A 27,597-nucleotide genomic window follows, 5' to 3' on the forward strand; every position below is an offset into this window, starting at 1 on the left:
GAGCTCATGATGGGCATTGAGTCAGGCTCCCCCGGGATCCCTGCCCTCACCACATATTGCAGCTTACCCCTGAGCTAGTATCCTCGGCCTTTGTTCTGGTATTCCAGGAGATTCTGAACACTAGAGCTTTTCCTCCCTCATGGAAGGAAGCAATAGTGGTTCCTCTAAAAAAGAAACTGGATGGAGCGGAGAATGATCTAAAGATTTTTTGTTCAATTGCACTGCTGCATTTTCAGACTAAAATCTTTGAAAAACATATTCATGCAGAAATAGCCAAATTTCTCCAAGACTCTGGCGGCCTGGATCCCTCTCAGCATGGCTTCAGGAAAGCCATTAGCACTGAATCTGCCCTCATTACTACATCAGACATGATTCGTAGACCAGTTGATGAGGGGCAGGGAGCCATCTTAGTGTTATTGGACCTATCTACCGCTTTTGACACCATCTCGCCACACATCATGGCACACCGTCTCCATCAAGAGGGTGTCAGAGGGACAGTTCGAAATATTCTGAAGTCCTTCCTAGGGGAAAGATCGACCACGGTAAGCTGTGGTGATTTCAGAGCTCCCGCATATCAATTACCATGTGGGGTCCCTCAGGGCACCTCTCTTAGCCCCACATTGTTTAATATGTATGTAGCCCCATTGGCTTTTTTGCCACCTCTTATGCGGACAACACTTAACTGGTGATTCGCGTTCATAAGAACTAGGAGGAAGTTAGGAATTGCTTCTATCGCTGCATGAGTGAGATTAACAGATGGATGGGTCTTAATTTACTCAAAATCAATGGCGACAAGACAGAGCTCTTTAGCTCTTGCAGGGATTTGTGGAGCTCACGTTGGTGGCCTCCATCATGCGGCGACCTGCCTGCCCCCATACCTGCCACCAGAAGTCTGGGGGTCATATTTGACAACTGTCTGTCTTTTAAGTCTCAAGCTAACTCGACCACCAAAGTTCGTTTTTGGACTCTCAAGATTTTGAAAAACATCTTTCCATATTTACAAAAGGAGCTTAGAATCATGGTGTCCCTCACTCTGGTGATCTCCATACTGGACAACTGCAATGCTTTGATGCTAAACATTGATAAAGACTTGCTTGGTAAACAATTAATCCAGAAAACGGCCGCTCACCTTATATTCCCCACTCAGCCTCTGCTAGCGGCAGCCTTAAACAGCTACACTGGTTATCTGTCAGGAAGCGTATCATTTTCAAGACTCTTTGTTTGCTTTTAAGTCCCTTCATTCATTAGGATCTGAATACCTTTCCTCTACGTTTTGCTGTTACATGTCTGGTCGTCAGCGCAGGTCAGCAGGATTTCACCTCATCTATGTCCTTTGCACTCGCTAGGTCAGATGGGGTGACAAAGCATTTGTAGTAGCCACCACCAAACATTGGAACAGGCTCCCTCTGACGATTAGGAAACATAAATGTTTGGCCTTCAGGAAGAAGTTGAAAACCTGTCTCTTCCATCAGTAGCTCTTCTTTATCTCCCACTTGTTATGTTCTCTGTCACTCGACATACTGTTGCCCAGCGCTTCGATGCTATGGCCAGAATGCGCTTTACAAACACCCATACATACATACATATATACATACAACCACTTTCCCCTGAGGAGACCAAACATAAACACTGAAACACTGTGACTGTATAATACGAGAACTGTGTCTGAAAGAACATAGTAATATGATAAGAAAATAATACTTCTAAGAGCAAAGAATTTTCTATTCTGAAAAAATAATACCCCAGAACGCAAAAAAAGACATAGACATTGAGGTATTCTACCTTTAAAATCAAGTTTAGCACTCCTTGAACTAGAATGAAAACATTTATTTTTATATTTACTTTTGAAAAAAAAAAGCTGATGGAATAGAATTTGCAATGATCACAGAAAATGTGGTGCATATATAGACTAGGATAAGTAGTTTCTTTATTAAAAAATAAGTAGAATTCATAAAGCAAAACCAAGGGGTAATTACACAAATTAGGTTGCTCTTAATGTTGTGTATTAAGTAATTTAATCTGTCCCTGAGGTGAACACTGTATTAATAAATTAATTGAACTCCTATTTTCACAGTGTTATGGGACTTCCGTTATATCTAAGACAATTGCAGGGGTTTGAGCGGCATCTACATAGGACACCCCATCTTCGCAGAATAAAAGCAATAGTGAAGTTCTGTCTCTGGCTATTCAGGCCCTGTTTAGATAAAAAAAAATGTGATGAAACCAGTTCCACTGGGTGAGCAAATTATGAAGGTATAACAGAATCACCTTTTCAACACACAAAGATATTTTTAGAAATGCTCTGTGACTACAAGCCTGGTTTGAACCTTCACAGGATCTCTGCTGTAAACTTCAGTTTCAACCTTGTGAACTTGATGAGTTACATCCTCTGATGCACTCATTAAAATTGGGCTCTCCTCTTAATGTGGCCCTTCCTGCTATCCTAGAACTAGGAGCCAAGGAGTTCCCCCCATAGTGCTTGGAAATCTTATTCATACCTTTTTTCCTTCCACCCAGGTCCTCACTCACTGGAAGCATGCCTCAGTTGTAGTGCTCGTGAAAGTGCTTTCTTTTGATTCTTCTGAACCTGAGAACCACAGGCCCATTCCATTGCTTCCTTTTACTGCAAAAGTTGTGGAAAAACTTGTTAACCAACAACTCTCAATGTTCATTGAGACTAAGGATTTACTGCATAAAACACAGTCCAGCTTTTGCCCTTGGTACAGCACAGAATCTTTGAGTCTATATGCCAAATTCTCAAAAGAGGTGACACAGCAGCATTGTAGCTGCTGGATTTGGGTGCGGCCTTTGACACCATGTCCCACAACCTTCTATTAGAGCAGTTGTGGAGCTCCGGTGTCGGTTACAAGAACTTGTGGTGGCTGGCGTCCTTTCTGCAGGGCTCCTGCAGAAACCCTTTCAGTCGGAGGTACTGCCGCTGCAGGGGGGTACCACAGGGCTCATCCTTCAGCCCTACCTCATTCAGGCCCGTATTTATACTTTTTGACGCTAAACTGCGCTAACGCAGTTTAGCGTCAAAAAGTTTTGCGCCGGCTAACGCCATTCTGAAGCACCATGCGGGCGCCGTATTTATTGAATGGCGTTAGCCGGCGCTAACAGACCGGCGCTGCCTGGTGTGCGTGGAAAAAAACCACGTACACCAGGCAGCGCCGGCGTTGGGGAAAATGGCGTTAGGGCGTCTTAAAATGGTGCAAGTCAGGTTGACGCCAAAAAATCGCCTCCACCCGATTTGCGCCATTTTTAACGACGCCCAGACGCCCTTTACATGACTCCTGTCTTAGTAAAGACAGGAGTCATGCCCCCTTGCCCAATGACTTATGTCCCCTGGGCATGGTCATTGGGCATTGAGGCATGTAGGGGGGCACAAATCAGGCCCCCCTATGCCAAAAAAATATATAAAAATAATAAAAAATTATACTTACCTGAACTTACCTGAATGTCCCTGGGATGGGTCCCTCCATCCTTGGGTGTCCTCCTGGGGTGGGCAAGGGTGGCAGGGGGGGTCCCTGGGGGCATGGTAGTGCAGCTGTGGGCTCATTTTGAGCCCACAGGTCCCTTAACGCCTGCCCTGACCCAGGCGTTAAAATCCGGCGCAAATGTGGGTTTTTTTGCCCCGCCCACTCCCGGGCGTGATTTTTGCCCGGGAGTATAAATACGACGCATTTGCGTCGCAGTCATTTTTTTAGACGGGAACGCCTACCTTGCATCTCATTAACGCAAGGAAGGCGTTCACGCAAAAAAATGACGCTCTTTCCTCATACTTTGGTGCTAGACGCGTCTAACGCCAAAGTATAAATATGGCGTTAGGTTTGCGCCAAATTTGCATCATAAAAAACGACGCAAATTCGACGCAAACGGAGTATAAATATGCCCCTCAATCTTTACATACCCCCCCGGCAGATATAATTGAGCGGCATTGGTTTGACATCATATTGTACGCCGATGATACTTAGATCATTGTCACCATGTCACAGAATTTGACTACAGCTGCAGTCTCTCTGAGGTGGCCATAAGGATAGACTGTAACTGCCTGAAACTACATTCAGGCAAGACAGAGGACCTCATCCTGGGGTGGGGAGGCAGGTCTCTATTTGGCCCCCCGATTGGTGACCCACATCACTTCGTTCCGTCCTGGCGCCAAAACCCAAGGACAATAACCTAGGCATCTTTTTGATGTGGGCCTCACTTTCAATAACTAGATCACTTCCTTAGCTGGCAAGTGTTTTGGGATGGTAAAATCCCTCAAAAAGATCATCGGGCTTCTCCCTGACACTGCTAGGAAAACAGTAATCTAGGCTGAATTATTGTACCATCCGATATCTCTGAGTTTGTCAGTTTCGGCTGATTAGGCTCCAACACATACAGAACTCTGCGGCTCGGCTACTACTCAACCTTCCTAGACAGGCATTGATGAGTTCTACTCTGCATAAATTGCACTGGCTTCCGATAAAGAAGCGTCTGTCCTTTAAGAATCTCTGCTTTTGTTACTGGGCCTTTAACAAAACAGTGCCAGCTATCTTCATCGCTTAATCAAAACCCTACCTCTCCCTGAGGTGTATGAGGTCTTCAGGGGCTCTGTGGCTGAAGTCATCACGGTTAGGAAAGCTCATATAAGGGGTAGTTCTTTTAGCTTTCTGGCTCCCAAGCTATGTAACTCTTTTCCCCTGCACCTTAGAAAATATAAGACAAAGGTTTTATTCCGGGCAAAACTCAAAATGTGGCTGTGTAGATAGCTCCGGGGTTCCTCCCAGGATTTCTGTGTCTCTTTACGGTAGGTAGACCTTATCGGTGCTAGAACACTTCTGTCAAAGTAGCCATGTGCTTTATAAATTGTTTTTACTTATTTGTTTATTTACAAGGTTATGGGGTCTTGTGTGTTATCATTGACTTGAGTTGGGTCAATAACTGGGTTTGGGCCAATGCCATAAGTTGAAGATGTTGCAGTACATCATTCCCCTGGTAGTGTCTGTGGCCTAATTGATGACAGTTTGATCTCCTGGACACTTATTTACAAACCCCATTTACAGCTCCACCTTAGCAGTTTGCCCGCTTATGCATCCAGAGCATGCTTTATCATTTAGGGTGCTGCACGTGGATTTGCCGCCAGCACCCTGCACCTTCACCAAGATGGTGTCCTTGATTGTTGCTCTTCTCTACTTGGAATTTGGCTTCTGTTTCTCTATATGTATGATTGCCTGATCCATGTCCCGTTTCCAGACCAGGCCTTTGAAGGCATGACATTTTTTCAATTGTGCCCATATCATCATGGATCCCTGTACAACATTCTAAAGTTCCATATGGAGCTCAGAGTATGATATTTTTATGGGCTCGTTTCTGGCTGCATCTAGGCATGGTGTTTTGTCCATTTGCACAGGTTCACTGTCAAAAGCAGGTGCTGTCTTCTTTGTTGACACTACTGAAGGCTCCAGCCTATCTCTAGCTGATAATGCAGGTCACATGTTCTCCTATGTGTTTGCTATCCCTTATATGATACATTACCTGAGGCCTGTTCTTTCTCATTTGCACAAATATTGGGATCTGGCCACTTAGGGCTTCAAAGCCTTAAGTCCCATGTCACTTCTCCTGTGGCACCAGCTCAAATTATGGTTCTACATAGCTGTCTTGGGACTTCCACTACATCCCAAGTGCCCCAGAATTGTGACAATAGATTGAGTGCTTTCACTTTGGTCCAGTGAACACCAGTGAAAGATTGTTGTTCTTTGAACTGGATGGAGTTGATGACAATACTGAGGACTTTCAGGCTTTTCTGGGTTTTGCCTCTGGATCACCAATTTCTAATTTTACACCACAATTTGGCAGGTATTGTCTAAGTTAACAGGAAAGGAGAGAAACACTCTAGGTCCCTAGGAATTTCCATGGAGTTAATGGATGGAACACCATTTCCTATGCTTGACTGACTCCGACATCAGGAGTTTGGACAATGAACTGGCTGATTGGCTGAGGGGGTTGTCTCATCCTTCCAAGACCTCTCACTGTGTCTGGTCATTTTTAGGCCCATAACTGCATATTTCTGGATAATAGATCTGGATGTCTTTGCTTCTCTGTACTATGCACGGTTCCTGCTTCCTGGTGCTGGAAATTGAAAGTGGATGCTTTGCTAGTCTCTTTGCCCCAGAGGATTCTGTATATCTTTGTACAATTTCTGTTGATTTCCGGATTGCTGGCTTTCATTCAAGAGGAAAGGGTAGAAGTGATACCGGTGGTTGCTTTCTGGCCCCACAGGTCAGGGTTTCCCACCCCTCAGTCTTTGTCCTTCAGACTCGCATAGCGACTGCCTCTAATTTTCTCCTCACTTAGGACACAAGAGTTTATTCTGCCAGGGAAGCTTGTGTGTCTCTTTGAAGATTGAAAGGATGAGGTTGCTGAACAAGTTGCTTCCACGTGATTTAGTGGAAGATCCAGATATGTAGATATACGTTAACTGTGAAATCTCATTCCATGTACTTGAGGAGGCAGTGGCATTGTTCAGAGAAGATACGCAGACATTCCTTATGTTTTCCTGTGATAGGTATGGTCCGTTTATATCCCAGTGGAACAGTGGGCTCCGAAATTAATACTTTTTGGGGGTCCTTGGGTAGCTTAGGTGAAGGCAGCTAATCATTTGAAGAGTTTCTCTGACCCAGTTGGTGCGACATCTCTTTCCTCTCCTGACTTGCTATAGGTCCCCTACGTACTATCCAGCTTCATTCTTTCAAGCCTTGGTCTGAACTGGGCCTGATTCTGTCTTCCTTGTCGCTATGTCATCTATGAGGATGAGGTAGCTTCGGGCATTTCTGTGTTAGCATCCTTTTTGTTGGGTCCTTGAGGACCAGGTGGTTCTCTCCTGTTTTGTTTCCATGGCTCACCAGGCTCAGGAAGTTACCTGTTTTCTTGCCCTTCCCTTAATCTCTAGAGGAGGAACTGTTGTATTCTCTAGATGTTTGGGGGCTTTGATTTTCTCTTTGGAAGGGTCTTGTCTTTTAAGGGAGTATGACTATCTATCACATTTGACACATGGCTCTCGTTATGTGTATTATTCCACCATCTCCCCAGATTACTGCATGATTAAGGTCACAGTTCAGACAGGTATTGTGGGTTGCTCTATCACAGGGTTGCCTGATTCCTGGGTTGGCATATAGGGAATTCCTCAATTCGCGATTTGTTTAGTAACACATTAGATTCCTCGCATTACTTTGTTCAACATTAAAATTGTCAGGATTCAGAATCTGATGGCATTAGTTTGGGCATCGATATCCTCAGTTTGATTCTGTCATGAATGTTTCTTGAATATGATTAAAAGACCTGAGGGTGTGCAGCTTTAGACGTTTTGATTGTTTGCTTTCATTCTGGGTCTCTGAGGTCCAATTAGGGCTTTTGAATGTCTCATTAGTGAATATTAGAACAAAGGCGTACGATGTAGAAGTAATTCCCCAATTACTTATCAGCACTCTTCATAACTTTTATTTCTACCCATTCTCATCATCGTATTATGGACCACCGCCCTTTAGTGACTATCTCAGTCTTCTTAGGAGTCTGCTCAGAATGGTGTTATCCTGTAATGTGTAATGCGGTGATGGCACCTAGATAGGGTGAGCCATGCTTGCATTTTCAGCATACTTTTTTAGTTTCTTTTCTTGATGTAGGATTCACCTTATAATTAGTGACTGTTGATTAGGACTAATATTAGTGAAGATTATCCATATGTATTTGAGGCACCAGTACTGCATCAGTAGGAGACTAAGGTACATACTGATGATATCATCAGCCGAAAAATCTTAATTTGCCGCCTCCATAAACCTGCTTCTATATTGTGGTGGTACAAGATATTTCCTCCAATAATTGCATTGCCTACCACCATGAACATAGTGGCAACCCAAAAAGTTTTTTGATTTAGCCTCTAATCACAGTCCACATTTACACAGTCCTCTGTTTTAGTTTGCAAAGTGTAGTCATCTGGTACTTTAATGGAATCAGTCCTGTTGAAGTGAACCAATACTACATCTTCCAGAACCAAAGGGCTAATCTTTTCCTCCACATGATCACTGCTTAAATTTCTTTTGTTCTCTGAGTCCATGGCTTTCGAATAATTTAGAAGTGTTCTAAGAGCCAGATCATTGTTATAATAGCCTCGTCTTTAGCTTAAAATGTAACATATTTAAATAATAAAATAACGTGTTTGGCGTGACTATTTTATAAACATGAATTGGACAGGTTTGCTGTGAGGGAAATAGATTAGTCTGGAAATCTAAATTTAAGGACACACAAGGGTTTTTATAATTGTAAAACGTGGAGAGTTAAACATAGTGGTCCAGATTTACTAAAAAGGGGCGCAGGGCGGTGCGGCACCAAAATTTGCAGCACCAAGCTGCGTCACTTAAGAAACGCAGGAATGTGGCGTATTCACTAAAATACGGTGCACCCCTGCGTTTCCCTCTGCGCCGGCGCTAAATTTAGCTGCCAATGCAGGCATCCTTGCACCATAGTGCAAGAGTTTTTGCTTTGAGGGGGATTGATTGTTTATGTGCAGAAAAGTGTCAGTTCTGGGACATAAACATTTTACAATGGCGATTTGCTACCTCTGTTTGCATAAAGCAGCACTCATAGAAGTACCAAGGGGCATATTTATACTCCGTTTGCGCCCAAATTGCGTCGTTTTTTTCGACGCAAATTCGACGCAAAACTAACGCCATATTTATACTTTGGCGTTAGACGCGTCTAGCGCCAAAGTTCATGGAGTTAGCGTAATTTTTTGGCGTGAACACCTTCCTTGCGTTAATGATATGCAAGGGAGGCGTTCCCGTCTAAAAAAATGACTCCCAGGCATGTGCGTGGTATTTATACTCCCGGGTAAAAATCACGCCCGGGAGTGGACGGGGCAAAAAACCCCGCATTTGCGCCTGAATTTAACGCCTGGGTCAGGGCAGGCGTTAAGGGACCTGTGGGCTCAGAATGAGCCCAGAGGTGCCCTCCCCTGCCCCCAGGGACACCCCCTGCCACCCTTGCCCACCCCAGGAGGACACCCAAGGATGGAGGGACCCACCCCAGGGACATTAAGGTAAGTTCAGGTAAGTTTTTTTTTTTTTTGTGGCATAGGGGGGCCTGATTTGTGCCCCCCTACATGCCACTATGCCCAATGACCATGCCCAGGGGACAGAAGTCTCCTGGGCATGGCCATTGGGCAAGGGGGCATGACTCCTGTCTTTGCTAAGACAGGAGTCATGTTAATGGGGGATGGGCGTCGTAAAAAAATGGCGCAAATCAGGTTAAGGCGATTTTTTTGACTCAACCTGACTTGCCCCATTTTGAGACGCCCATATGCCATTTTCCCCAACGCCGGCGCTGCCTGGTGTACGTGTTTTTTTTCCACGCACACCAGGCAGCGCCGGTCGGCTAACGCCGGCTAACGCCATTCTATAAATGGCGCTTCAGAATGGCGTTAGACGGCGCTAATTTTTTTGACGCTAAACTGCGTTAGCGCAGTTTAGCGTCAAAAAGTATAAATATGGCCCCAAATCATCGTTTTTGAACGATTGTTTGTGTGCAAACTTCCTGCACATAAACAGTCATTAATGGTATTTTGCTCTTTCTGTGTGTGCTGCAGAATGCAGCGTACATGGAAAAAGCAAAACAAGGAGGAATACAAGTATTCTTCCTTGTTGCACCATGCTAACGCCATCCTGGCGTGTTGTTAGTTTTTGGTGCTGCCACAGATTAATGCCTCCTTGTAAATCTGGGGCAGCGTCAAAAGCAATGGGTGTTGTGGTGGAACGCTCACAGCAATACCCTTTGCACACCCCTTTGATGCAGAAAACTGCATCAGAGAGGAAAATATTTGCAAGGTGGCCTTAACCCCTTCGCTGCCCGCCTTTTCCCCCTCCTGTGCCATGCCTTTTTTTGCCTATTTGGGGCAGTTCGCGCTTAGGCCCTCATAACTTTTTGTCCACATAAGCTAACCAAGCCAAATTTGCGTCCTTTTTTTCCAACATCCTAGGGATTCTAGAGGTACCCAGACTTTGTCGGTTCCCTTGAAGGAGGCCAAGAAATTGGCCAAAATACAGTGAAAATTTCGTTTTTTTCAAAAAAATTGGAAAAAGTGGCTGCAGAAGAAGGCTTGTGGATTTCCCCCTGAAAATGGCATCAACAAAGGGTTTGCAGTGCTAAACTCAGCAGCTTCCTAGCTTTCAGGAACAGGCAGACTTGAATCAGAAAACCCAATGTTTCAACACAATTTTGGCATTTTACTGGGGCATACCCCATTTTTGCAATTTTCTGTGCTTTCAGCCTCCTTCCAGTCAGTGACAGGAATGGGCATGAAACCAATGCTGGATCCCAGAAACCTAACCATTTCTAAAAAATGGACAAAATTCTAAATTCAGCAAGGGGTCATTTGTGTAGATCCTACAAGGGTTTCCTACAGAAAATAACATCTGAAAAAGAAAAATATTGAAATTGAGGGGAAAAAAACATCAATTTTTCTCTACGTTTTACTCTGTAACTTTTCCCTGCAATGTGAGATTATGGAAAGCAATATACTGTTACGTCTGCTGGACTCCTCTGGTTGCGGGGATATATAGGGCTTGTAGGTTCATCAAGAACCCGAGGAACCCAGAGCCAATAAATGAGCTGCACCCTGCAGTGCGTTTTCATTCTATACCGGGTATACAGCAATTCATTTGCTGAAATATAAAGAGTAAAAAATTGCTATCAAGAAAACCTTTGCATTTCCAAAAAGGGCACAAGATAAGGTGCTGAGGAGCAGTGGTTATTTGCACATCTCTGAATTCCGGGGTGACCATACAAGCATGTGAATTATAGGGAATTTCTCAAATAGATGTCTTTTTTACCCACTCTCCTATATTTGGAAGGAAAAAATGTAGAGAAAGACAAGGGGCAATAGCACTTGTTTTGCTAATCTATGTTCCCCCAAGTCTCCCGATAAAAATGATACCTCACTTGTGTGGGTAGGCCCAGCGCCCGCGACAGGAAACGCCCCAAAGCTCAACGTGGACACATCCAAAATTTTGGGAGAAAACAGAGGTGTTTTTTGCGAAGTGCCTACCTGTAGATTTTGGCCTCTAGCTCAGCCGGCACCTAGGGAAACCTACCAAACCTGTGCATTTCTGAAAACTAGAGACCTAGGGGAATCGAAGGAGGGGTGACTTGCGGGTCTCGGACCAGGTTCTGTTACCCAGAATCCTTTGCAAACCTCAAAATTTGGCTAAAAAAACACATGTTCCTCACATTTCTGTGGCAGAAAGTTCTGGAATCTGAGAGGAGCTACAAATTTCCTTCCACCCAGCGTTCCCCCAAGTCTCCCGATAAAAATGATACCTCACTTGCGTGGGTAGGCCTAGCGCCGGCGACAGGAAACACCCCAAAGCGCAACGTGGACACATCCTAAATTTTGGAAAAAAACAGGGGTGTTTTTTGCGAAGTGCCTACCTGTAGATTTTGGCCTCTAGCTCAGCCGGCACCTAGGGAAACCTATCAAACCTGTGCATTTCTGAAAACTAGAGACCTAGGGGAATCCAAGGAGGGGTGACTTGCGGGGCTCGGACCAGGTTCTGTTACCCAGAATCCTTTGCAAACCTCAAAATTTGGCTAAAAAAACACATGTTCCTCACATTTCTGTGGCAGAAAGTTCTGGAATCTGAGAGGAGCTACTAATTTCCTTCCACCCAGCGTTCCCCCAAGTCTCCCGATAAAAATGATACCTCACTTGCGTGGGTAGGCCTAGCGCTGGCGACAGGAAACACCCCAAAGCGCAACGTGGACAAATCCTAAATTTTGGAAAAAAACAGAGGTGTTTTTTGCGAAGTGCCTACCTGTAGGTTTTGGCCTCTAGCTCAGCCGGCACCTAGGGAAACCTACCAAACCTGTGCATTTCTGAAAACTAGAGACCTAGGGGAATCCAAGGAGGGGTGACTTGCGGGGCTCGGACCAGGTTCTGTTACCCAGAATCCTTTGCAAACCTCAAAATTTGGCTAAAAAAACACATGTTCCTCACATTTCTGTGGCAGAAAGTTCTGGAATCTGAGAGGAGCTACAAATTTTCTTCCACCCAGCGTTCCCCCAAGTCTCCCGATAAAAATGATACCTCACTTGCGTGGGTAGGCCTAGCGCTGGCGACAGGAAACACCCCAAAGCGCAACGTGGACACATCCTAAATTTTGGAAAAAAACAGAGGTGTTTTTTGCGAAGTGCCTACCTTAGATTTTGGCCTCTAGCTCAGCCGGCACCTAGGGAAACCTACCAAACCTATGCATTTCTGAAAACTAGAGACCTAGGGGAATCCAAGGAGGGGTGACTTGCGGGGCTCGGACCAGGTTCTGTTACCCAGAATCCTTTGCAAACCTCAAAATTTGGCTAAAAAAACACATGCTCCTCACATTTTTGTGGCAGAAAGTTCTGGAATCTGAGAGGAGCTACAAATTTCCTTCCACCCAGCGTTCCCCCAAGTCTCCCGATAAAAATGATACCTCACTTGCGTGGGTAGGCCTAGCGCCCGCAACAGGAAACGCCCCAAAACGCAACGTGGACACATCCCATTTTTTGAAAGAAAACAGTGCCTACCTGTGGATTTTGGCCTGTAGCTCACCCGGCACCTAGGGAAACCTACCAAACCTGTGCATTTCTGAAAACTAGAGACCTGGGGGAATCCAAGATGGGGTGACTTGCGGGGCTCGGACCAGGTTCTGTTACCCAGAATCCTTTGCAAACCTCAAAATGTGGCTAAAAAAACACATGTTCCTCACATTTCTGTGGCAGAAAGTTCTGGAATCTGAGAGGAGCCACAAATTTCCTTCCACCCAGCGTTCCCCTAAGTCTCTCAATAAAAATGGTACCTCACTTCTGTGGGTAGGCCTAGCGCCCACGAAAGGAAATGGCCCAAAACACAACGTGGACAGAACATATTTTTTCACAGAAAACAGAGGTGTTTTTTGCAAAGTGCCTACCTGTGGAGTTTGGCCTCTAGCTCAGCCGGCCCCGGGAGGGGGGGGCAGAAATGCCCTAAAATAAATTTGCCCCCACCGCCCCCGGGAGCGACCCTTGCCTACGGGGTCGCTCCCCCTGCGTGACATTGGCGCCACAAAACAAATCCCCGGTGCCTAGTGGTTTCTGGCCCCTTGGGGGCAGATTGACCTAAAATCGGCCAATCTGCCCCCAGGGGGGCAGAAATGGCCTAAATACAATTTGCCCCCCAGGGGAGCGACCCTTGCCTGATGGGTCGCTCCCCATCTCTAAAAAAAGAAACAACAAAAAAAAAAAAACACAAAAAAAAAATTTGCCCTGGCGCCTAGAGGTTTCTGCCCCCCCTGGGGGCAGATCGGCCTAATAATAGGCCGATCTGCCCCCAGGGGGCGCAGAAATGGCCTAAAATAAATTGCCCTCCCCCCCAGGGAGCGACCCTTGCCTAAGGGGTCGCTCCCTTTGCGTGAAATTCACGCAAAGAAAAAATTCCCTGGTGTCTAGTGGTTTCTACCCCCCTTGGGGGCAGATTGGCCTCATCAAAATAGGCAGAAATGGCCAAAATATAATTTTCCCCCAAGGGGAGCGACCCTTGCCTAAGGGGTCGCTCCCCACCAAAAAAAAAAGAAATGAAACATTAAAAAAAAAAAAAAAAAAAAATGGTCCCTGGTGCCTAGAGGTTTCTGCCCCCCCTGGGGGCAGATCGGACTAATAAGGCCTTCTCAAAAAAATGCCCCCCCTGGGAGCGACCCTTGCCCAAGGGGTCGCTCCCTTTTGTCAGTTTCAATAAAAAAAAAAAAAATCCCTGGTGTCTAGTGGGGTTTCAAAAGCTGGATTGCAAGCAATCCGGCTTTTGAAACCCTCGGAGGGACTTCAAAGGGAAGGAAATACTGCTTCCAGCGCGACTAGGGAGGCCCCTGTGACAAATCAGCGCGCGCGCGCTGACGTCACAGGGGAGGGGCGGGGGGGGTCGGGGGTGGAAGGGGAAGGTCTTCCCCTTCCATCCCGACTTTGGGGGGGAAGGGGGGTGCACGGGGGGCGCGCTAGCGCGCCCCCAAGTTCCCCTGTGCCATGGACGAGATCATCTCGTCCAAGGCACAGGGGAACTGTAGCCTTGGACGAGATCATCTCGTCCAAGGCACAGAACCGGTTAAACTACAAAAAGTGGCTTAGCGCCGCCTTGTGAATGTGGAACAATGCACAGCGCCACCAGAGCATCATAAAAAGTGACGATCCAGTGGAGCTAGGACCTTGTAAATCTGGCCCAATGTTGTCTAAGGCCTATGGCTGCATAGTAATGTCCAGCTCTTGGTAATGGCAATCTGACAGAATAGTGAGATTTCTCTGTAGGTAAGCCAATTTCTATACAATGACTTGATGTTTAAGTTGTTAAATGATATGCAAGGAAATCTAACAGATGCATCAATTTAATGTCAGATTAGCTCTTGGAAAATACCAACATAAAGTGCAAAACCATATAGAAAGCTGCATAGTAAATATATTTAGTGTATCGTACGATTGGAGCTATTGGTGTAGTGCCAAAGAGGCCCCCAAATGATCATTGTAATAAGTATTCGCCTTTGACAGCCTACACTGTTATGTTTTGTGCCACTCTTACTTCCCCCTCCAAAGTCTCTTTCTAAGGCAACAACTCATCAGCAGCCTGTTGGTTATCTTTGCACCTTCTTGGTGTATTCCAGTAGGTGGTTCTTGCAGCAGAAATCCAGGCCACAGACTCTGGTGGAAAAAGTAGTACGTCGATTACCGACAATTGCTCTTGTAAATGTTTTTCTTGGACAGTTTTATATATTACACAGTACTAGCGACAAACAATACTGAAAATAGCTTGTGGATTTGATCTATTCCTCTTTCTCTTTAAAATTTATCTATATGCCTAGTGCACATTTATTCTGTGATTGTTATATGCTTTGGATCTAACAAGCATTGATATAGCCAATAGGTCTCGCCTTTGGTACCTTATAAGTATTTAGCCATGCAGCACATGCATTGGCATAGCCAATAGATCTCGCCTTTGGGACCTTATAAGTATTACGCCATGCAGCACATTATCCAGGGTGCTACAATAGCTACTATTCTTTAACATGGAAACTTTGACACTAATAGGTGCATTATAGTACTGCACTGAGAAGTACTTTAAGTGTTATTTTTGTACAACTGGTATTGTGAACTCACATATCTGGAAGAGCTTTCTTACGCAATGATGAAGACAAAATGATTTTTAGTGGAATAAATAATTATCTTGATAACACAATTTAATGAGGAAGCCATAATGTGTCCTGGTTTTCTGGTTTAACTTTGTACAATTAGCTAATAAATGGGTATCAATGTGTCTGAACTGCTAAATCCTGGTTCTCAAAGTGAGTGCAGTTGGATCTGATCTGCAATTCGACAAACACAGTATGAACTCTTGCTCACTGAAAGTATAGCTTGTAAATATTAATAAACATGTGTGCGCACAGTTTCGCTGGGAGAGTGGGAAGTTGCTCCACTGCTTGTTCAAGGGGCGAGGATTCTGGGATTTGTAGCTTCTTCAGGTTGGGTTGGTGATGGGGAAGAGGCATAACGTCTGCAGGTACATAAAGGGGGCGTCGACAGAAGGACACACAGAGAGGTCAGAGGAACAGAGACAGACCAAGGTATAGCCATACAAGGGCCATAAAGCGAGACAAACAAGGTGGTAGGGAAATAAAAACGAGGAGACAGACAAGAGGAAACCATGCAACAGAGGCAGTGGTATGGAGGAGGCTGCAACATCAAGACAGAAGGAAAGAGACAGGCAGCTTGACCGAGTGAGATGAAGGAACAGATAGAAGATGGTAGAAGGTCAGAGACAGAGACGGAAAGATGCCAACAGAACCACAGGGTGAAAAACAGAAATACGCTTAAGGCCAAAGAGGGACAGGCAGGCAGAAGTAGAGGGTACCATGGAGATAAAGGCACAGACAGGAAGGGGGCCAAGAGAAAAATAGGGACATAGGTAGAGGGACAGGACAGGGATAACACAGAAGGACAGACCCAGGAAGAGGAACAGGCTAAAAGATGGCAGAGGGCAATTGATATATAATCAAAGGCAGACATATCAATTAATCAATCAGGACTTGTGCGACTTTTCACCCATAGGGTCTCAAGGCGCTGAATAAAGGCTCACTGCTCAGTCGAAGAGCCAGATCTTGAGGTCCTTCCTGAACTGCTTCAGTGATGCAGTCTGCCTGAGCGTGAGAGGAAGTGTGTTCAATGTCCAAGCTGCTAGGTAGGATCCTCCTGCTGCATAGGGGCAAGGAGAAACACACATATTGAGTTGGAGCGACAGGGACACAGACAGACCTAGGAGGAGGAAGAGTAAAGGTCAGACTCACAGCCTCTTTTGTTCTCTTTGTCAGTGACTCTTACTGCAAGGAGAGAATTCCTTTTAAAGCCTCTACTGAGAGTGAAGACCACAAAGAAGTTACAGTAACACAGGGTGTAGCAGCACCACACCAGTACGTATGCAGTGTAGAGGATACTCCAGGTACTCAACACACACTCATTAGTGTTTTTTGGTACTGCAAGACTCCTTTGCTCAAACTTAGAAAGCACGTGAAAGCAAGGAGGGAGGAGGAGGAAACATGCAAAGTACGTGAAACCTCAAAGACGCCGGTGACAGGAGAAGAAAAGCTTGCACTGGCGGAAAGCAGCTGATAGCCCTGTACCTGAAGCAAGAAAGGAGGAGAAGGGATCATGCGAAGGAAGGGAAACATCAAAGACCCCAACGACACGGGAAGCAATAAACAAGAAACCATATAAGGACACGGTTTACACGCGTTGGTTGAGGTTGTTGTGTTCACAAAGTCACAAAACACGACAATACTAAAACACAAGCCGAAGCAAAAGAATAAAATAGTGCAATGAAAGGAGCATTCATGGCCAGAAGTGAAAGCCTACAAGTAATAGGGCCAGTAGCCATGGGCAGAAACAACACACCAAAAGGAGGGACAATTGTAAGCGATTCACCACAGAAAAACAAGGATATTTGAAGGTATTTGAATTAAAAGTGATGAGCGTGCTCTAAGCCCACACAGTACATACAACACGTCTCGAAGAACCACATACGCTGCTAGGCGAAACCTAAATATGACTCATCCACTCCCAGGTATCCTTTCATTAGTGCAGTGGAGGGGCACAATAAAAATATTTTTAGTATTTATTAGTATTTATGAGAAGGAGCACTCAAGAAATACAATAGTCCTACGGCCCTTGGTTTGTCAACATGTTTCTGCCCTACTCTGATGGCCAACTAGGGCATTTGTCAAGATGGAAAAAAAACTATAATTGACCCAGGAATAATCTATAGGTGTCTAATCACTTGTGGCATGTTCACATCTTGACATACAAGATAAGTATTTACTCGCCTGGTACTAGAACATTTAGTGAATGGTACATGGAGAAAGAGACAAATAGATATGCATGTTGTAAGGGATCACAAACAGTGATCACTTAGGTTCACATGTTTGAGGAATGCTGCCTGCTATATTCCCTGTATACTGTATAGATCTAGCCACACTTACCAACTTAGAGTGCTGGTCTTGCGTTGTGTGAGACACAGTGAAATATAGCAAGGCGTGTGAGTGAACAATGACACTTTCATACTATGAAGGTAGTGTTCTAAGTGGTCACTGCAAACCATACATTTATTTAAAAAAAGGAAGAAACCCTATCAAGGTGTGCTGTGATATTGCAGCTGTCATCATCAACAAAATGGCCATGCACATGTAATCAGTGCACAATGTGCACTGGATTTGTTTTTGTGTAGGCAGACAGATACTTTATTTGGTTTGTAACTCACATTCTGGCAGAATGTATCCCTGTCTTCCTTACCTTCTATAAGGTCTTCCCTCCTTTCTGGGCAGTTAGTCCCTCCTCAAATGTCTACCTCCTGCGTTTTTTAAAGAACATTGAGCTCAGAGAATAAAGCTGTTGAGATAGCACCTTTTTAGGTAGACATCTTTAATATTTGTACTTTGAACAAAAAGTGTGTAAATCTTCAGGATTGCAATGAGAAATATGGAGGTCTTCCATGGATTTCACCACTGGAAATATAATTTTAGCATCTATCTGAACCCCACAGCTGTTATCATTATTATTATATAAAAAAAGATAAGTAGTCAACCCAGACATCAGTCTTAATATTTACCTCAATGCTTGTAGCAGGTGTTTGTGTAAAACAGAATTCCACTGTGCAAAACAGTTTATAGGCCCTCATTCTGATTCTGGCGGGCGGCGGAGGCCGCCCGCCAGAATTCAGCCCTCCATAATACCGCTCCGCGGTCAAAAGACCGCGGAGGGTATTATGAGTTTTTCCCTGGGCTGGCGGGCGGTCTCCAAAAGACCGCCCGCCAGCCCAGGGAAAAACTCCCTTCCCACGATGAAGCCGGCTCGTAATCGAGCCGGCGGAGTGGGAAGGTGCGACGGGTGCTGTTGCACCCGTCGCGTATTTCACTGTCTGAAAGGCAGACAGTGAAATACATTTTGGGGCCCTCTTACGGGGGCCCCTGCAGTGCCCATACCGTTGGCATGGGCACTGCAGGGGCCCCCAGGGGCCCCGTGACTCCCCCTCCCGCCATCCGGTTCCCGGCGGGAGAACCGCCAGGAACTGGATGGCGGGAGGGGGAGTCGGAATCCCCAAGCCGGCGCAGCAAGCTGCGCCGGCTTGGAGGATTCCTTGGGGGCAGCGGGAAACCGGCGGGAGACCGCCGGTTTCCCTTCTCTGACCGCGGCTAAGCTGCCGCGGTCAGAATGCCCCGCGGGGCACCGCCGGCCTGTCGGCGGTGCCTCCCCGTCCAGCGGCCCTGGCGGTTCTATACCGCCAGGGTCGTAATGAGGGCCATAGTGTCTTCAGTTTACATCATCATAGTGCTTAATTTGAGCAGGTAGTCTCGAGGGTTCGACACCAGCACTTAATTGCCAACACTGGCACTTATGACAGTCTGCCACATGATGGTGCTGTTTCTCTAATTTAGAGATCATCACAGCACCAGTTGTATATTAATGCAATACATTAAAATGACTAATATCTGCTGCAGAACTTTGGTTGGGGCCTGGAATAGCCTACATTATTACACCTGTAGGTGAATGATGGTTAGTAGTTGTGTTAGTACTCTCATTGGCAGCGTTGGTAAGGACAATGGAACTTATTTATATATTTATTACAAATTAAGCACTTCACAGGGTTGTTTCCCGATTCCATTTTTGGTTTGTCAGGATCTTTGTACAGGGCCTTCTGGCATTGGTAAATTCACCTGGACTATGCCTACACTTGTCGAAAGGGGTTTAAAATGTTCCCTGTTATGACTGCCCAGTCTCGGTTGTATTCTAAGGGCTATTGTAGGCCTGTTCATCAGATATGAAGTTGATAGAAACATTTTGGTTAGAAATTAACAGATTTTCTCAAGAACTAACCACAACAAGTAAGTATGTCTATTTTTTAAAAATCATGGTTTTGTTTATAGTCTGGTTGGTAAACTGATAACTGTGGAAAATGATCACCAGGCTCAAATCCAAGCCTTAGCATTTGAGTAGTATTTTGTTTAATTCTCGACAGTTCACTTAATTTCTCTGTGTTAAATAATGTATGCATGTGCAATGTAAGTGTATAGCTACAAAATGCAAATCCATACTTGATGTACACAATCTTGAATCAACTCTATAGTCACCATAATGTAGACTGCTCCATTGTTCCCAAAATGTTGAAACAAAGGAAGGAACTTCCCTTCAGTTTATCTTACCATTTTACTATTATTAGTCAAATATTAACTTTCTCCAGACGTCCATCCAGTTACTGTACCTCTTAGTATGTTTCTTTTTTTCCATTCCTCATTCCCTGAACATCAAAGTACCTGACTTAGTTGTTCATCCCATTTGTCCCTACCAGATGCTTAAGATCTGCCATTATAGCTTATTAGCTATGTAACCAAAGGCTTATTGGGGCATTTCATTAGAAGCACCCTTCATGTGCAATACTCATCTCTAAGGATCAACAGTTGGCTCTAAGATTGGAAACTGACTTTCTGAACTTCTAGAGGTCGACAAATGCCAATCTTTTCAGGAAGCTTTCGGGTAAGCCCTGTAGCCTCCACTAGGCCTTCAATCCCATGCCTGGACACCAGGCCTCCATTTCCCTTCCTTTTCCCTTTTCCCTTTTCTATTCTCCTTTACTTCCTCCTTTTCCTTTCCCTATCCCATTTATTTTCCTTTTTTCTTCCCATTTCCATTTCCCTTTCCCTTTTCATCACTAACCCGTCTCAATCCTTTGTTAGTTGCTGCGTATCAGTATATCAGTGTTACTGGGTAATTGACTGCCTGTGTACATTCTTCTCATCTGAATGCCATTGCGCTCATCCTACCACCACTCTCTAGGTCACTGCAGGCTTTAGCATTAGGAGCCCACAGCAGTGTGGATGATCACAATAGAAACTGATCACTGTGAAAGGTGGCTGTTTACACAGCTAAGAGCTCTTAGATACAATGATACAATACAGGGAGCTAGAAGCCATTGGAAAAAGTAAGCTCTGTCTTCATAGTGCAGATTACACTTGTGGGAGGACTCTCCCTCTCACATACTTAGCCAACACATCTGAAACCAATTATCAGTCATGAAATCGCCTACTAAAAGGCATAGTAACAGAAGTGCAGTGTCTCAGTAACTGCCTCCGTATGAGGTACGACCTGCAAAGATTGTTCCTGTTGCCTAAACCTGCTCTTGCTTTCCTTCATTGACTGCAACGGTATTTAGACTTGATACTCACCATGTTCAGTTCCTGCCTCACATTCGTTTATCTTGTCCGTGATTCTTGTTCCTCCTTACTTTCTACCTATCCCTTTCCTGCCCTTCTTTGACTAATGTTCATTCCAGGCCCAGTAATGATAATCATGGGGGTTCTGTCTGTATGATTCCATTTTCACTTGTTCCAGCTTAGAGCCATTCCAAAGAGTGATTGATCATAATTTCTCTGACAATATTGCTTAGTATAAAGACTATCTGCAGCAGTTTCTTCTGGATCAAGTTTTTCAAGTGGGAGGTTTGGTGTACCTGTATTACAGAGAATACAATCTCATACTGTACCATGAGAGCACATTACTGAATATTTCCAATGTCTCACTTGAGGTCCCTTGTTATCACTGTTAACTATTTCTCTACTATATTTTGCTTTGTTCTAGTCCCTTCTGGGGAGTACTGAGGCACCAGTATAACCCTACTTCAGAGGATACCTGTATCCAGCTAGAAGAACAGGACACAACCACAGTAATTGGCTTGTGATCTCTTGTGATCCAGTTCAGAAGGCTCATCGATTAGCAGTTGTTACTGTATGTCTCCTTTTGTGTAGAACTAAGCTGATAGTTTTCAATATCTGTAGTTGTACAGTGAACGAAAAAAAAAACTGGAATTCAATCTAGGGAAATTACCAGGGATTGATTTGTGGATTGTACTCTGTACGTTTTTACTATTCTCAGTGGTTACAACTGCGGTCTGCTTCCTTGCTCCTACCTGCTAGTAATTCTTTGCCTTTGTTGTTTCTTCTGCAACTGTAGCTTTTGTTCCTGCTGTGATCATGCTGTTTCAACTGTGGTCTCCTCTGTTTTGACAACTATTGTTACTGCTGTTGTCCCTGATGAGGTGGCAGATGTGGTTGCTGCTGTGGTCCCCGCTCAAAATATAGATGTGGTACTGCTGTGATTCATGCTGTAGTGGCATCTGTTCTCACTGCTGTAGCTCATTCTGCAGTCAACACAGATGTCGCTGCTTTTGTGCCTTCCATGGTGTCAGCTCTGGTCCTTGCTGTAATTACTACTGTGATCACTACTGGAAACTCTACTTTGGTTACAGCTGCTGTGCAAGCTGGTTTCACTGCTGTGGTCCCTGCTGCACTTCCAACTTGTGTTGTAGCTATTTTGCTGGTGTGTTGATGGCTGTGGTCACAGTTGTTGTTGCTGCTCTATTCTCCCCTGTGGTAGAAACTATTTTCCCTGCTACTGTGTGGTGGCAGTGCTGGTTGATGCTGTGATCCCTACTCTGGGTAAAACTGTGGTTAACATTCTGATTTGTGCGGTAGTGGCAGGTGTTTTTCATAATGTGTTGTTGCTTGTTGTGGCAACTGTTGTGGCTGTTGTAGTGACAGCTGTTGTTTGTGCTGTGGTCCTTCTTATGCAGGCAGCAATTGTTGGTGCAGAGATTCTTGCTGTTGTAGCAGCAGTTATTTGTGCTGTTTTTCTCTACTGTGGTTGAGACTGTGGACACTGCTGGTGTCTCTGCCTTGCTTGCAGCTTCTGTTGGACTGTTTCCCCTGCCTTGGGTGCAACTGTGGCTGCTGCTGTGGTTTGTGCTGTGCTTGCAGCTGTTGCTGGCAGTAGTGTGGCAGCTGTTGTTAATGTTGTGTCAGCTGTTGTTACAGCTGTTGAGGCTGTAGTGGTGGCAACTCATGTTGCTGCTGTAATTTTTGCTGTATTGATATCTGCCACTGCTTTACCCCTTGCTGTTGTGGCAGCTGCTGTGGTTGTTTCTGTGCTCACTGCTGTTATCCCTGCCTTGCTGGTAGCCTTGCTGGTAGCTGTTCCAATGGCTTTCTTTGAAATGTGGCAGCTGTGGACAATGCTGTTATCCTTATTGTGGACATGGATTTTTCTTGCAATTTTGTTTTTTAAATTATCTTTATTGGTTTTATGTATACAACATACGTTATACCACATAATGCAAAGGAACATCAAGTAATTCCCTTTTACAATTGAAATTATAACAAATGTTGAGGAACCATTAAAGATATATAAAAACAGGCCACTGACTTATAGCAGGGCAGTGGCGTGCAACTCCAGTCTAGGAATGACCTATGTTCGGAAATCCATACATAATTCTCTTTAGTGTAAAAAGGTTCTAGTGAGAATAAATCCTGATCAGAGTGGAGTCTCAAAAGGAAGAGAGCCACCATGTTTCAATCTTAAACCTTTACACATTGCCCTTCATGTAGTTGTTGATGTGGGGAGCCTCAATATGAAGACAACTCAAAAATCCCCTAATGATGCACTGGCGGACCATCGTCCCAGCTAACAAAGCTATGGCTCTTAGTGACACTGTGAATATATTCATAATATGCTCAACCCTCTAGTGCTTTGCCTTGTGCAGGGGGCCTACAGTCTGTATCACCAGTTTGCACTTCACTCTTGTTGACCTTCAAAGGAATGTGGGTTGAGTCCCATTCAAGGTGGGGAAATTGCAGTTACCAGAGCTCAAGGTCTTCGTCCAACTTTTCACTTGGCATCAGTAGCTTCATCCTGATTTTCTCCATAATACACCATTCCCCAATATCTTTTCTCCAGCTAGCAAACTCTGTTGCCTGTCGGCTCAGCTGGTGTATCACCATTGAGATCGAGAATTACTTGAAATGGCATAGAGAAGAGCCAGGGCACCGTTGCACTGTGCATCATTGATTTCTTGGGCACCATCTGTTTCCCATTTTGCCATGGACGTGGGGTGGGAGTTCTGGATATCCACCTTTACGAGCATAAAAATATGTGTTATGATTTCTTTGCTGCTATCTATGTGAAGCAGTAGCTCGAGCTCATGGGACACTTGGTGGGGGTGCTTTCTGGGTTGTGTGGCATAGTGTATAGTGGTGAAGATATTGTCTCCACCCCATATTGAACTGCTCGATAGCCTGTTGTAGGGAGATAAAAAATTCATCCTCATAGAGATCACTTTCAGTTCTAATGCCTGCTTAAGATCTGCCATTATAGCTTATTAGCTATGTAACCAAAGGCTTATTGGGGCATTTCATTAGAAGCACCCTTCATGTGCAATACTCATCTCTAAGGATCAACAGTTGGCTCTAAGATTGGAAACTGACTTTCTGAACTTCTAGAGGTCGACAAATGCCAATCTTTTCAGGAAGCTTTCGGGTAAGCCCTGTAGCCTCCACTAGGCCTTCAATCCCATGCCTGGACACCAGGCCTCCATTTCCCTTCCTTTTCCCTTTTCCCTTTTCTATTCTCCTTTACTTCCTCCTTTTCCTTTCCCTATCCCATTTATTTTCCTTTTTTCTTCCCATTTCCATTTCCCTTTCCCTTTTCATCACTAACCCGTCTCAATCCTTTGTTAGTTGCTGCATATCAGTATATCAGTGTTACTGGGTAATTGACTGCCTGTGTACATTCTTCTCATCTGAATGCCATTGCGCTCATCCTACCACCACTCTCTAGGTCACTGCAGGCTTTAGCATTAGGAGCCCACAGCAGTGTGGATGATCACAATAGAAACTGATCACTGTGAAAGGTGGCTGTTTACACAGCTAAGAGCTCTTAGATACAATGATACAATACAGAGAGCTAGAAGCCATTGGAAAAAGTAAGCTCTGTCTTCATAGTGCAGATTACACTTGTGGGAGGACTCTCCCTCTCACATACTTAGCCAACACATCTGAAACCAATTATCAGTCATGAAATCGCCTACTAAAAGGCATAGTAACAGAAGTGCAGTGTCTCAGTAACTGCCTCCGTATGAGGTACGACCTGCAAAGATTGTTCCTGTTGCCTAAACCTGCTCTTGCTTTCCTTCATTGACTGCAACGGTATTTAGACTTGATACTCACCATGTTCAGTTCCTGCCTCACATTCGTTTATCTTGTCCGTGATTCTTGTTCCTCCTTACTTTCTACCTATCCCTTTCCTGCCCTTCTTTGACTAATGTTCATTCCAGGCCCAGTAATGATAATCATGGGGGTTCTGTCTGTATGATTCCATTTTCACTTGTTCCAGCTTAGAGCCATTCCAAAGAGTGATTGATCATAATTTCTCTGACAATATTGCTTAGAATAAAGACTATCTGCAGCAGTTTCTTCTGGATCAAGTTTTTCAAGTGGGAGGTTTGGTGTACCTGTATTACAGAGAATACAATCTCATACTGTACCATGAGAGAACATTACTGAATATTTCCAATGTCTCACTTGAGGTCCCTTGTTATCACTGTTAACTATTTCTCTACTATATTTTGCTTTGTTGTAGTCCCTTCTGGGGAGTACTGAGGCACCAGTATAACCCTACTTCAGAGGATACCTGTATCCAGCTAGAAGAACAGGACACAACCACAGTAATTGGCTTGTGATCTCTTGTGATCCAGTTCAGAAGGCTCATCGATTAGCAGTTGTTACTGTATGTCTCCTTTTGTGTAGAACTAAGCTGATAGTTTTCAATATCTGTAGTTGTACAGTGAACGAAAAAAAAAACTGGAATTCAATCTAGGGAAATTACCAGGGATTGATTTGTGGATTGTACTCTGTACGTTTTTACTATTCTCAGTGGTTACAACTGCGGTCTGCTTCCTTGCTCCTACCTGCTAGTAATTCTTTGCCTTTGTTGTTTCTTCTGCAACTGTAGCTTTTGTTCCTGCTGTGATCATGCTGTTTCAACTGTGGTCTCCTCTGTTTTGACAACTATTGTTACTGCTGTTGTCCCTGATGAGGTGGCAGATGTGGTTGCTGCTGTGGTCCCCGCTCAAAATATAGATGTGGTACTGCTGTGATCCATGCTGTAGTGGCATCTGTTCTCACTGCTGTAGCTCATTCTGCAGTCAACCCAGATGTCGCTGCTTTTGTGCCTTCCATGGTGTCAGCTCTGGTCCTTGCTGTAATTACTACTGTGATCACTACTGGAGACTCTACTTTGGTTACAGCTGCTGTGCAAGCTGGTTTCACTGCTGTGGTCCCTGCTGCACTTCCAACTTGTGTTGTAGCTATTTTGCTGGTGTGTTGATGGCTGTGGTCACAGTTGTTGTTGCTGCTCTATTCTCCCCTGTGGTAGAAACTATTTTCCCTGCTACTGTGTGGTGGCAGTGCTGGTTGATGCTGTGATCCCTACTCTGGGTAAAACTGTGGTTAATATTCTGATTTGTGCGGTAGTGGCAGGTGTTTTTGATAATGTGTTGTTGCTTGTTGTGGCAACTGTTGTGGCTGTTGTAGTGACAGCTGTTGTTTGTGCTGTGGTCCTTCTTATGCAGGCAGCAATTGTTGGTGCAGAGATTCTTGCTGTTGTAGCAGCAGTTATTTGTGCTGTTTTTCTCTACTGTGGTTGAGACTGTGGACACTGCTGGTGTCTCTGCCTTGCTTGCAGCTTCTGTTGGACTGTTTCCCCTGCCTTGGGTGCAACTGTGGCTGCTGCTGTGGTTTGTGCTGTGCTTGCAGCTGTTGCTGGCAGTAGTGTGGCAGCTGTTGTTAATGTTGTGTCAGCTGTTGTTACAGCTGTTGAGGCTGTAGTGGTGGCAACTCATGTTGCTGCTGTAATTTTTGCTGTATTGATATCTGCCACTGCTTTACCCCTTGCTGTTGTGGCAGCTGCTGTGGTTGTTTCTGTGCTCACTGCTGTTATCCCTGCCTTGCTGGTAGCCTTGCTGGTAGCTGTTCCAATGGCTGTCTTTGAAATGTGGCAGCTGTGGACAATGCTGTTATCCTTATTGTGGACATGGATTTTTCTTGCAATTTTGTTTTTTAAATTATCTTTATTGGTTTTATGTATACAACATACGTTATACCACATAATGCAAAGGAACATCAAGTAACTCCCTTTTACAATTGAAATTATAACAAATGTTGAGGAACCATTAAAGATATATAAAAACAGGCCACTGACTTATAGCAGGGCAGTGGCGTGCAACTCCAGTCTAGGAATGACCTATGTTCGGAAATCCATGCATAATTCTTTTTAGTGTAAAAAGGTTCTAGTGAGAATAAATCCTGATCAGAGTGGAGTCTCAAAAGGAAGAGAGCCACCATGTTTCAATCTTAAACCTTTACACATTGCCCTTCATGTAGTTGTTGATGTGGGGAGCCTCAATATGAAGACAACTCAAAAATCCCCTAATGATGCACTGGCGGACCATCGTCCCAGCTAACAAAGCTATGGCTCTTAGTGACACTGTGAATATATTCATAATATGCTCAACACTCTAGTGCTTTGCCTTGTGCAGGGGGCCTACAGTCTGTATCACCAGTTTGCACTTCACTCTTGTTGACCTTCAAAGGAATGTGGGTTGAGTCCCATTCAAGGTGGGGAAATTGCAGTTACCAGAGCTCAAGGTCTTCGTCCAACTTTTCACTTGGCATCAGTAGCTTCATCCTGATTTTCTCCACAATACACCATTCCCCAATATCTTTTCTCCAGCTAGCAACCTCTGTTGCCTGTCGGCTCAGCTGGTGTATCACCATTGAGATCGAGAATTACTTGAAATGGCATAGAGAAGAGCCAGGGCACCGTTGCACTGTGCATCATTGATTTCTTGGGCACCATCTGTTTCCCATTTTGCCATGGACGTGGGGTGGGAGTTCTGGATATCCACCTTTACGAGCATAAAAATATGTGTTATGATTTCTTTGCTGCTATCTATGTGAAGCAGTAGCTCGAGCTCATGGGACACTTGGTGGGGGTGCTTTCTGGGTTGTGTGGCATAGTGTATAGTGGTGAAGATATTGTCTCCACCCCATATTGAACTGCTCGATAGCCTGTTGTAGGGAGATAAAAAATTCATCCTCATAGAGATCACTTTCAGTTCTACAGCCTCCCGCATTCTATGCG

The sequence above is a fragment of the Pleurodeles waltl genome, chromosome 7 (genome assembly GCF_031143425.1).
Source record: "Pleurodeles waltl isolate 20211129_DDA chromosome 7, aPleWal1.hap1.20221129, whole genome shotgun sequence".
NCBI classification, from domain to species: domain Eukaryota; kingdom Metazoa; phylum Chordata; class Amphibia; order Caudata; family Salamandridae; genus Pleurodeles; species Pleurodeles waltl.